Genomic DNA, 12,822 nt, shown 5'->3' on the forward strand with positions numbered 1-12,822 from the left:
GCGGCCCGTCTAGTCATCCCTTCCAATGTGCCCGAAGCACGTTGTCTGTGGTGGGGATGACTAGACGGGCCGCATGCACTCGGGGGTGGACGGATGTTTTTGGCAATGTTTTGAAAGTTCAGCTGGCCAGGATCGCTGATGCCGATACCTGACGGCCGAGTCCCTTTCCTTAGTCTTGGGACTTTATGGCGGGGCTTCATGGATCTGTGAGACTAAATGATGGCATTACCTTCATCATCCTGAAATCTATTTACTTTATTTGCCACATGTTGGCTGCGGACCGGCCCGCTAACGACTGTAATAATCCTAAACGCATTTAAAACGAATTGCTGAAAAACTCACAGATGGCCAGCCATACCATAAAGTCATTTCTAAATCTCGCGCCCTAACATGAGTTTTTATTGGTCAACTATTGAACGGTATATGACTCATTGAAAAACCTCTAAGGGCAGTTTTGACCATCTTAATCGGCTATGCCCTTTGATGGACAATCTCGGAACAACGCGCACGAATTTCTAACGGTGACATATATCTATTTAAATCATTTCGCTAACATAGTCGTCATCATTAATAAAATGTACATCTAGTCAACGATTGAGGCGCGATCGAATTTCGTGCAAATTTAACCACACACTGTTACATCATAGTAAAAACTTAAAGCTTCTCTCATATGTGCTTCATACAAAATATTGAAACACTTTTTTTATGATAACTATATGTTATAATATTTTATAACAATTATGTTTCATAGTAATTCCTTTATAAACAGGAAATATTATAGTATGATACCCAAATCTATTGTACAATTTTACACAATGTTAGTTCGTAACATCAGTGGGCAAAATGGTCAACATTTACAATACATTTGGATTAATTCATTAATGTTAACGATTTGTTATCGTATCGATTAAACGCATTTTTCAGATTCTCTCTCCCAACCTTTAATAGTGATTTTATCCCTTGTATCAGTTTGATGGCAGAGAAAATGCATGCATTTATAGTTTTATCCTGTGCGAACCTGCCAACTTTCATCAAAATCAGAGCGAGACGTTTCGGTCCGCTATCTTATGAGTATGCAAATATTTTTCGGTCGCACTGTAAGTAGCAATTTCGTTGTGAGTATTAGTTTAACATTGTTACATATTCATCAGCGTTCTAATTCACCCATACATCACATGTATCTCTAACGAGCTTTGCGATATTAAGTTATCAACGAGAATCTCGCTATCGCGTGTGAAGGATCGACTCCATAAACATCCTTATTACGATAAGGATATTTCATGTAAACTACGTCGCAAAATATTTGCTTCCTCCTCAGCACTATAATACTGCACATTTTAGTATACGCTTCTAATATATTATTGAAGGAATTTATTGTACAAATGACAAAATTCATTTTCCCTTCGTTTGCATTAGAAAGGGATACATCAAATTAGATTTGGTACAAATATGCGATTTTTAAGAATAACTTTAAGAAAACATATTTTTGTCTAAATCAAGCTTCTCAATTACTAGACTGGGAATTTTATACGGATTTTTATTTTTCTGTTTCAGGTATGTACACTTCTTCAAACATTGTCAAAGAATGACGTAGCTATTGTTAAAGGTAAGATGATTTTGTATATACTGTATCCATATACATATTCGTGATCAATAGACTATAATAATTATTATTACACGACAGCCGAAACTTTAAGGAATTGTTTCAAATTAATATATAGTGTGCGACAGACTGTTGTCCAAATATTTTCGCGAACGACACTACGTGAGAACCAAATGCCTTGCCATTTATGCAGAATTTAATCAAAATAAAGTCAAAATGGGATGGTAAAGTATTTTCAGGAATTTTCGGCAATCGATGCTTAGTGGTTTGTGTACGCGTGACAGGAAGAACTACTTTTGGACCGCAGAGAATTGAAACCACGTAAATCGAGCTGCACATACTGTCCATGTAAAACAAAAGCTGCATGTAAAAAATACCGCGTACACCGGTGCTCGAGCATGTGCAAGTGTTACATTCGACGCAGCTATAAATCCGACGTACTAGATTTAAGCGTGCAATAAAATTCCTTTGGAAAGCAGAAAATGCAGATTAAAAGTTCGTTGAATCGATGGAATACCTTTCGCGTCGAGAATGATGTATTCAGGGCCATTTCGAATTGAAATTATATTTTTAATTTCTCTGCAATCCAATGTGCATCGCTCCTGCAAAACATACATTACGCATTACCGTATGACGGCAACGAAGATTAAATTAATTTAATCTTTTAATTAAATTTAAAAATGAATCGGTTAATTTTTTATTGAATTATTCGAAAAATTATATGCATAATATAAATTATGCTGTATTTGATTAATACTAATCGTATTATCGCTGGACAAATGACCGGTTCAATAATTCTTGTTTCACGATTATTGAAATTATAAAAACACATCCACCGGAAACTATTCAATCTATTTATTCGATCCGACGCATATTAATATAAAAATTGGAAAAAATCTAAATAAATTCAACGCTGTAATTTTTAGAAGCCAACACGGATGAGTCATTTTCAACGCCAAAAAATATAGTTTATACAACATTCCTTGGTATGTTATTTCTAATTTTTGTAGGGCTAAACGGAAATGTATTTGCATATTTTACTCGCTTTAGTTTAATTTTTTTTTATATCTCCTTTACTTCTGTTTAAGACTCACATTCAATAAATAAATAAAATTCGAAGGGCAAAATGTTAGCAAATTCCGTTCAGATAAGCGAAGTGAACAACAATTATGTAGCCGTGAATTTATTTGAATAATTCGTTCCGACTTCTGTTCGTCACTCAGTTTTTAATGGAAGTTCGAGTTGAAGTTACAGTCGAATCTTGGAGAATTGTTTGCAAGCCAATTCATTTCGCAGAGAGTACAAGTTTCGAAGTGCATTGAATATTTAGTGGAAATTATGAGATCGCTGTTGAATTGTTTTGTCTTTGGTTGAGCTAGAGTCGCTATTGTGCTGTGGTCAGCAATAACTCGTCTTGCAGAAGTTTCTTTTGTAAACGGAGTTTCTCAGAAGCAGAAGCAGTTATTTCGGCAAAGTCTAATTACAGCTATGTTACATTTGACCGCGAGTTACGATTTCTCGAGAATAGTCAATCGAAACTGTAGAACGAAATTGTTGTTCGGGAAAATCTGTTTAAAAAACATAATAACTTAAATGAAAAGTATAAAATAATAGTTGTATATTCCATTTCAATCTACATAAATTTTCCAAATTTGTGTAATAGTACCTTATTTTTATTTTGCATAAAAATTCTAATCACATTGCACCCGCATTCATTTAAAAGAAAACATATAGAAACAAGACTTTACGTATTGTTATAAATTTTAAACAGGAATAGAAACGTTTAGCTAGATTGGCAAGGATGATAGCCAGAAATTGATAGCGATGGTAAGACGTGGAAACGTAGAAAGCTGAGATATATATTGAGAGGGGAATAAGGAACGAAGCTGCGTATTATACGAGGATGGATAGGGGACATTAGACCATATGGTGCCGGAATGTAATGAGTTAGAGTTGGAGTGAGGGAACGTAAGGGTCGAAAGTATAGTCAGTGGTGAGAAAAACGAAGAAGTAATGAAATGGCTGAGGGAAGCCAACGGGAAAAAGGAAAGAGAGAACAAATTTAATAATGACCTGTGGGAAAACATATGTAGCCGAGCAAAAGAGGGAATTAGGTATAAGATAATACCATTTTTTGCAATTCATATTTGTTTCTCATGGCTGAAGTTGTAAAATTATACAATATTACTCTACAATGGTATTAATAACAATATTATATACCAGTGTTTTTTAGTTATATTAACAATAATAACCTATTCGCTACTTCTAAATCATCTGATTAAATATGTATTATTCTCGAAATGGCTAAGGTCTTGGAAACGGGATTCCAATGCAACAAATCAAGTTTAGCATACCATTTCGGCGGAATCAGATTGGTGGATCCAAACATCAATTGTTGGAGATGTTTGCGCTTCCCAGTCAAGCGGTTTACTGTCTGTCTTTAAGAAGATAAAGTGCAACGGATTCTAGACATTGCGGGGACGTGTCCCAGCAAACGACCGCGGCTGCCATCCGTGTGTCGCTCGAGGGTGACAGTTTATGGTGTTGGTTGTCAAAGCTAGAGTGCTGCGTCTGATGTAGGTGCCTGCATTGACCCTCGACCTTTCCAATTTTTATTCGACTGCAGTCAAATTCGAATTGATTCAGAGTACCTAAACGAGATATATTCAATGGTTATTTCGAGTTGAGCATCGCTTAAATAAATGTTCATTTAAATGATTATTTATATAAAATATTATTTGTTACTTGGAAGTTTAAATAGACAAGGAAAGTAATTTCACCCATATAAATATTGTCTATGTTAATTTAAAAAAATATGAATTAAATAAAAATATATTTCTTTCGTTAATAATTCAGATAATTTGCGGATTCAGATAAATGCATAAAATCCGCAGTTTATTTATAACATCACTTCACATTGCCAACGAAATGAAAAATGTATTTACGTTCAATCCATCTTTAGTTTGTTTTAGTTCGATTCTTCATTCCATGGTTATTTGCCATTCGCTAGAGACAAGAGCGATATCCGAAGATGCTTAAGAAATTTTATTTTCTTCAGTTCGAGTTAACAGAAGGCCGTGGCGCCATACTGTCGGACAAAGCACTTTTATTGAGTTATAAACCAGTTTCATCGCCTGCACAATATGTTGAGTAAACATTGAAAGTTCGTAGAGATTTAATCTTAGAAAGGATTTTCTCCCCCACCCCTCTGGGTATTTGCAGCGAGAATTTATGTATCAACATTTTACAAACCTGTCTGAAATTATTTAATCATTGTCTTTAATTTAGCTCCGGTTAATTATTTTTTACGAGTATACTCATCATAATATAAAAAAGTTATGTCTGAAACCAAGTTGGTGACGATAAACGGGGAAAAGTTAGATAATTCTACTCGTGCAAAAAAGAAACGAAATACTTTGAAAATTACACACTATTTTTATCTGACCATAGATTATTCGATATCACAATTATGACAAACGAACCTATAAATCATGTTGTTTAGTACTTCCTTCGCGTGCCTAATCGTTCCACTCCATGCAGTGCATTCATTTTTCATTTCGTTTGTTGGAACTATAGTACAAGCCGAGCCATACGGAGCAATAGTACTCCTTATCGTCCCCATCATTACATTTGTCATTTCTATTCGTGCTCATGTTATTTCCAGAATATTTTCCTATCTGATGCGGAGTGCGACCCTTTCTCTCGAATTTCTCCTTCTATTTTTCTTCATACTCCTATATGAACTTTCCTTTTCAGCAAGTATTATTATAGGCGGACGATTATCTCTTGTCTTTCTATCTCTATTTATATAAATTATCTATATAAAGTTATATATAGATATTTTATATGTAATATATAAAAATACTTTATATATTCTATTTTTCAAACTCTTTGGAGTCTCCGAATTCTTTTGTATCCGAAACTTTACATATTTCGCATGATACTTCTAAAGATGTCGAACTATCATTAGGTCCATAAAGTTTCCATAAAGTATCGGAAAATGTCGATGGTTGTTAGCCTCCATTTATGGGGGCCGACTGTATATCCGGCTTGCATTTGGGCTGGGGTGCGGTATGTTGTAGTCAGTTGCGGACAAGCCCGAGACTTGGTAAACCTTGTTCACTTTACTTTCCAAGCGACTGCCGCAAGAACTCAATTCAGGCGTGAAGTAACTCCATAGTTCTGTTTCGGAGGATGTCCCTTGATCGTTGGTCCGGGGTGGTAACCGTCTTGCAAGGTGTTACCGTAGCCGTGTTCGCTGCCTCGCACTTCAACGATATCGTTAGCAAGTGCAGTGGCGTCCGGATACTTGTCGCTGGCCCGACACCTTATCGCGCTCCCTATCCCTGGAAGGCAGAGCTCCGCAAGAATTACCGACTGCCTTCTCGCAGCAGCTCGCTAGCACGGCGCCTCGACTCTGAATGACGTGGGAGATGGGACGAGGAACGTAAAGTGCTTGTGAAATATGCAAAAAGCTCATTTAGCGAGATAGCGAGATAAGCACCGGTCTAAGAGCTGGCAGGGATAGAATGCGACCACTAACTAGGCAAAATGAGCGACCGCTAAACGGATATCACCGTCGAAGGGAACCCGAGTACAACTGGTCCGTCGCTCGCGAACCGAACGCATATAGGCCCTTTGTCGACGAGATTTACTACGCACGAACGCCGAATGGTCTCCGATCTCAAAAACGTAAAGAGGAGCCAAATTTGATTAGAAATTTATGTTTGGAAGTTTTCATGGCCACTAGTTACGATCTTAGACTTAAGAAATGAAGCTGCTTAAATTTTAAGGAACAAAGTGGTAGATCCAGTTATGGTAACAGGGTATTATATTTTAAAAAATGTAAACAATTTTATTTGAACAAAAATATAATGCACGTTGCGTGTACGTTTTCGTAACAAAACTCTTCGAAACTTGAGTAACATCTTTCCGAAACTATAGTATAATGTAGAAATTGTAGTAATGTAATGTATAGAAAATATAGTATAATGTAACATAATATAATAATAATCGCTAATAGCTTTAAAGCTGTTAAGACAGTAAATAAATAATTGAGGGGGAAGCAAAAGAGTAGGCTTAGCTGGAACTTGGTGAATCGCGCAATGGTCCATTGGCGGTCGATGTTTTATGTATCGCGTCGCTACGAGTAGGAATCCAAGAGAGAATTTGAGGCTTACAATAGCCGGATTCTAATCCGGTGTATGGAAAGCGGGGACCGTTGTTACTGGAAAGACGATTGCCTCGGCCGTGTATAAATATACAAGAGCGAGGAGAACGGTGTGCGACGGACGTGTTGACACATTCATCGGAACCGTGAAATGGTATGAGATTCGCGGGAACAAGCAGTCCGCGGTAACTATGTGTCCACAAAAGGACTTCACACTCGGATACTCGGTGGCTTTCTGAAATTCCACATAACCCATTGTGATTGCCCAGCATCAAGCCGCAAAGAATACACAATCCGCTGAGCACGGAGACCATCGCTTACAAATTGTTTCGCGAGTTTGTTTTGCAACACCGTTGTTCGAGATTACCCGTTGCGCTCAAAAATTCTCTGCGGTTTCATTCGCTTATAAACTCGCTGGGGATTTTATACACTTAATAGTAGACAATAGAAAAATCTCTATTTCATTCTGATTTTCATTAACGATTGTCTAACGATATAAAAAAGGAAAAATTTTAAAAGTTCATTATGGCGAACACAGCATAATAATACATTATTAAAATAATATAACAACATCGAATATTGCTTAATACCAATGTTAATCCGTTATAAACTTTGCACGAGCATCAATAGGCGTCTTACTAAATTATTACATTATGTATTTTATAAAAACGTTGTATTTCTAGAAAATAGAAAAAAATTAAACATATACGATATAATTACAGCAACTTAATGCATATTCTAATAAAAATAATCCTAATAATTACGTGAACGAATTTGATACCACGTTGCGTACTATAATTGAATTGAAGAACCGCTCACGTGCGTGCCACGAACTCAAAATGATTTTATATTTACGACAGCATAAATTACATATTTATGTTCCCCGAGTTGTCCCACAAATTTCCTTAAGTGCTATATTAGTTATGTAAATTACACCTTTAGCTCGAACTTTCGAAAAGTTTTGCTACTTAAATGCAGGACGCATTGCCTGGAACTTTTCGAATACACGCGGAGGCACCGCGACCACTTCTGTCCGAAGAATTTTAAGTTTCTTTACGGGGAATTGCATCCGTGACTTACAATTTATACAATCGGTCGACCATTTAAATGTAATCAGAAATGAATCTAAGGCACGTCTTTTTTAAAAAAAAAAAAAAACACCATCGAAACTAACACTTTTAGAAAGTTGTACGGATGTTTTGTAGCTAGTCAATATTAAATTCATATTAAATATACTATTTCGATCGATTTTCAATTTTCAATTTTCATTTTCAGTTCCCCCAACCAAAACTATTTCGATTAGTTGTTATGAATAGTATTAATAACTTAATAATAGAATAATTTTAAATTCGCTAAATAAATTATTGCATTTTATTTGAGTTTAATTTATTGTATTTTATCGTATCATATTTTATTGTACTATTTTGTTTGATTTTATCTATTTTATTTTATCGTATTACTAACTGAACTACTTCAAACTTTTTGTTTTCCTGGACGTTGTGTTCCGACTGCGAGCCTGTTAAATGCTGCAGCTGCACGGCTAATAAATATTTCACGATCCAAAGTGCTGTAGCTCAGTTTCCATGTGCGTGCAGTGTGTCGAAAGTTGTCGGGGGAAAAAAAAAAGGAAATGCGCCAAAACTTCGGAAACGACCCCGATTGACGCGATTAATGGGTCCGATGCTGTAGAAGCAAAAACCGGAAGCGGTGTAATCAACATTTGCATAAAACTGCTTGCCGTAAGATTAATCTGCGAGTTTTCTAAGGCGCGTATCGTATTATTTGCCACGTGACGACTGAAACTTCGTACAAGCGCCCTATTTCTCCATCGCTTTATCGATCTGCCAGCCAGTGCCGACTTCATGAAGTTCCGATAACAAACTAACGAGTTTATTTTTAACGCATTTGAGGAGGAACTCGCGGAGTGCCCGTGTGCATGCATTGTAGCGGCAAATTACAACGGCTCTGATAGCTCTTAATTGATTGAAACGAAGCAGTTCTGCACATTATCGATTTCAGCAAGAAAACAAGCCCGCCTTTCGTCGGCAAATTAATGAATTCCAGTTTTTCCTAACCCCGACGAATTTCGCGTAGGAAAACACGATTCGGATATGATAATGTATTCGAACTATTTTGAATAGAATCGTCGAAAACAATTTGATTTGATTTGATTTTCTTTCTACATTTTCGCTTTATTGTTGCTTCTTCCTGTACATTCGTTTTTCCGGATTAATTACTCAGCGTATGTGTCAGGTATGTTATCAGGTTTCTCTATAATATTGTAAAGTAACGCGGATTCAGTTTTTGAAACGCGAATCGTATTGACTGGACTCTGTATAATTTTCCGCGCGTCGGCCCAGCAATTTCAAATTAAAGATAAAGCCCTGGTGTATTTAATCGACAACAGAATAAACGAATTTATCCGCCGATGACACGGAATACTACGATTCCCGTTTTCGCAAAATATTTGAATTTCTCGGGGCGAGACCGGTCCACAACGGATCGTCGATTACCGTCCATCGGCACCATCTACATGCAAACGAACCACTGGGAAACACGAATCGCGAGACGAGCTTTTACGGGGCGATAATATGCAATTCACTGAGCATATCGATTTCTAGATTGGTTCTTTTGTTACCGAGTGAGAGATCGATGGATATCTCTGTGAAATCGGGGAAGTGGGAACGGACGAATAGAAATACGAATTACCTATTCCAAATATCATTGACGGAATGTTCTACGCGTTCGGCGTGAAAACCACTGAACACTTTAACACTTGAACGGTTGCGCCTAGGACCTGTCATCAAATTCAATTTTTTTTAGCGAATTTAATTGAAATCGCAAAGGAGAATTACGTGACACCGATCACTTTTTCAACATTCTTACCTCCTGCGAATCTTAATAGAATTAAGAAATCATAATTGTTTTAACGTACAAATTAAATTTTAAATAATTCTATCACTCGCATGTAATCAAAGTGTCGATGTCATGAATAAAAATCTGATTCTCATTCGAATATACTCTTTTCCAATAAATTTGTCGTTCGCGAATAACGAGTAAAAATGTCATTCTTATTGGCTACTTGTCAATCGAATGAGTTCTGCTCAACTCTGTATAAAAGTGCAGACATTTTTCCAGCGGCCACGAGACTGCTCACCGTGTAGACCGGTAGAGAACATTAACGAAAGAAGATAAAGGACAGATATTGTTGAATTAAGTCGCTATATATTTTAGAAGCCGTATGGCAGGTGTTGGAGGGAACGAAAACGATGAATTGTAAAATTTTGTCGAAAGTTTCAAAAGCGATGAATGCACGACTTTTCCCTTATTCCTCGGGACGCGTCGACGCGGAGGTCGTAAAGATTCGAAATCTGATTTCTCCCTGTATGGGGCTTGTTTGGTCCGACGGTTTCTAAACGTATCAACGAATAGTGTGCAGAAACCGGGACATTCGAAACAGGTCACTCGAATTACTCGCTCGTTGTTGCAGATAAAAAGGTTTAAATGTAGAATTGTTTCATTTCACAGCTGCCATCGTGATGGATTTTCGGGTATCGAGTGGAACCGTCACGAACATTCGCTATCGTTAATTATTTAATTCCGTGCAACGAAATGTTTTATTCATGTTTTCGTGACAGCTTCTGGCCCAAGCACGAAAAATAATATTTTTTTTTTGTCACTGACAGATGCAATGTTTCAAGATTCGACAGTTTATATGTATAAACTGTCTATATAATCGTTTGTATTAAAAATGAAACTTAAAATCGAATAAAAACAATACAGACATTACTATATATTTTAACACATAATTGATCGCATTCGCTATAGAAATCTGTATCGAACGGTAAATAAGAGTATACATTGTTCCGTTGTAAAGGAAATAAGAATCTTAAAGGGTTAGTTCTTTCACTTGACTTCACAAAGCATCGACACTATGACGCCAACAAATGAAACAATTCCTGCATCAAATATTCTTTCTGTTCTTTTCATATAAGCGAGTTACCAGGTGACCTGTTTTAAATGCTCCACCCTGTGCACTCGTTATGTATACATAGTACCTCTCACTATAAACGCCGATTGAGGTAGCTCCTAAATTATTGATTGCGTGAAATAGACGAAATCGATCAACCAATATTGCATTGCATCCTATCGCGGCCGGTAAATACAATAGCAAACGTAAGTCGTCTTCATAAACATCTTTGCCAAGGTTTCCAGCAATATTTTTGCATAAAATAATGAACGATATAAAATATGGAGAAATATCGAATTCTGATTTAAAAAGTATTAACCTTTGTTAGCCCTAAACCTAATAGCTAACGAGTAGTATCACATCATTTCTTCACCATTTTCTTCACGTAATATTATCAATTTTAGTCACGTAAACATCGCTGTCCTACGAGAATCTGTGATAAGGTTGAACCTCCAACTTGATATTACGTGAAGAAAATTTTCGAAAAATAAAGTAAAACTATTCGTCGGTTATTAGGTTTGCGAGTAATAAAGACCAATACCATTTTACACAGAATTCTATATTCTTCGATATTTTGATACAAGAAATATAAAAACTATAACAACGAGCCACCAAAATTTGAGAGAATTTGCTGTAATTCTAATCCATGCCGTATAATCGTTGGAAGACGAAGCAGAATGGCACAAACTGATATTTGCGGAACATCTGATTCCATCCGAGCCAACTTTACTTCTGCTTATACAATCGAGGTCCAGTAGCCGACAGTCGAACCGTGAGATTTCGAGACATAGCTCGCTAAATCTCTCGCTGTGTATACATAGTTACGATGCATGCTGCTCAGTCACAGTGGGTCTAGGAAGGGTTATAGGTCGAGAGCGAAGAAACTTATCTGTTCATCCGTCGAGCTGCGAAACCAGAGGATGAAGCAGAGTTAGGACTTCTAAAGAGGATATCATGGATGACGTTGGAAGTGACTTTCAACGGTCTACGTGCCTTGGTTTTCACGACAGCGTATCCTGTTGCCATACGTTCCCTGCACTTTGCAAGAAATCTATATGAAAAAACTTCTCGGGAGTCATACGCTGATTCCTATCTAATGCACGTTGATCGCCGAATGCATCAAAACTTGGTGGCATCTTCATTTTGTAACAAACGGTCTTGTATGAGCGGTAATATTGCGAAACAGTTTGCGACTCGAATTCCTAACTTTCGATCTCTTTTTGGCACCTTCATTGTTGAATAATCAGCCACGATATCAAGGTAATTTTGCCATTGTAATCGAAACTGCAGAGCTAAAATTTTCCAAAATGTTGATCTTGGCGCAAAATAAAGGATGCGTTGATTGTAAGACATTGAACAAGTGCAATTTATGTTTCGTTCTATAGTAATTCGAACAAGTCGGAATTAATAGATCAATGTATTTAGTTTTTTTTAATGTTTCCACTAATTTATGGTGCATAATAAATTAGTTGCAATTATAGTATTACTTATTATATTATTATCTATTATATGATTACCTATTAAACCTATTATAATTCAATTTACGTCAACGTCTCTAAGCTAAATTGTAACAAACACACAGGTAACAGACTCCGAATATTAAGCTACCTGGAACATGCAAAGTTCTCACGTAAATACAAATGCAAAAGTCCTGTACCGTTTTGCGAGCCGAGGATATAAGTATAGGCGCATTCAAACATACACGTAGACAGTCACAAAGCAGATGGAATGATGCTTACGCGAGCATTTTTCTTTCAGCATCTTGCTACAATTTTTCCATAGCTTTTAGCGCATCCTCTCTTTTTTCTGCTACGCTGCGCAATATTCGTTCCTTACCATTTTTCACATACGGCACGTGATTTCTGTGCGTGCAGAAATGTTTGACTGCAGCGTAATATGAGAGGGAATTTTAGTAACTATGGTAACAGAGGTTTCAATATAAATGTTTGTCCAAAACTTTAAATTATTCACCGTTGTGAAATTGCTCCATGATATACGTGTTCAGTATTTTTAATTTGTTAATACTCCATTAGAGTCGAATGTACGGATTGGATTGAAGTTGACCCTCCATTAATCCTT

The 12,822-nt window shown here is 36.7% G+C and overlaps 2 protein-coding genes across 6 annotated transcripts in view; both read left to right on the forward strand.

Moving 5' to 3' along the window:
• The window catches only part of Nca (neurocalcin homolog), a 363,134-nt gene that overhangs the window by 256,656 nt on the left and 93,656 nt on the right, over positions 1-12,822 (forward strand). The window lies entirely within an intron of this gene.
• The window catches only part of LOC144472965 (neuronal calcium sensor 2), a 102,775-nt gene that overhangs the window by 19,082 nt on the left and 70,871 nt on the right, over positions 1-12,822 (forward strand). Inside the window, exon 3 of one of the 5 annotated variants that reach the window (XM_078186452.1) lies at positions 1,555-1,606. The exons of the other annotated variants lie outside the window; for them this stretch is intronic. The gene's annotated coding sequence lies outside the window, so the exon portion shown is untranslated. The remainder of the gene's footprint in view (positions 1-1,554; positions 1,607-12,822) is intronic. 5 annotated transcript variants of the gene reach the window in all.

Source organism: Augochlora pura, chromosome 7 (assembly GCF_028453695.1).
Source record: "Augochlora pura isolate Apur16 chromosome 7, APUR_v2.2.1, whole genome shotgun sequence".
NCBI lineage: Eukaryota > Metazoa > Arthropoda > Insecta > Hymenoptera > Halictidae > Augochlora > Augochlora pura.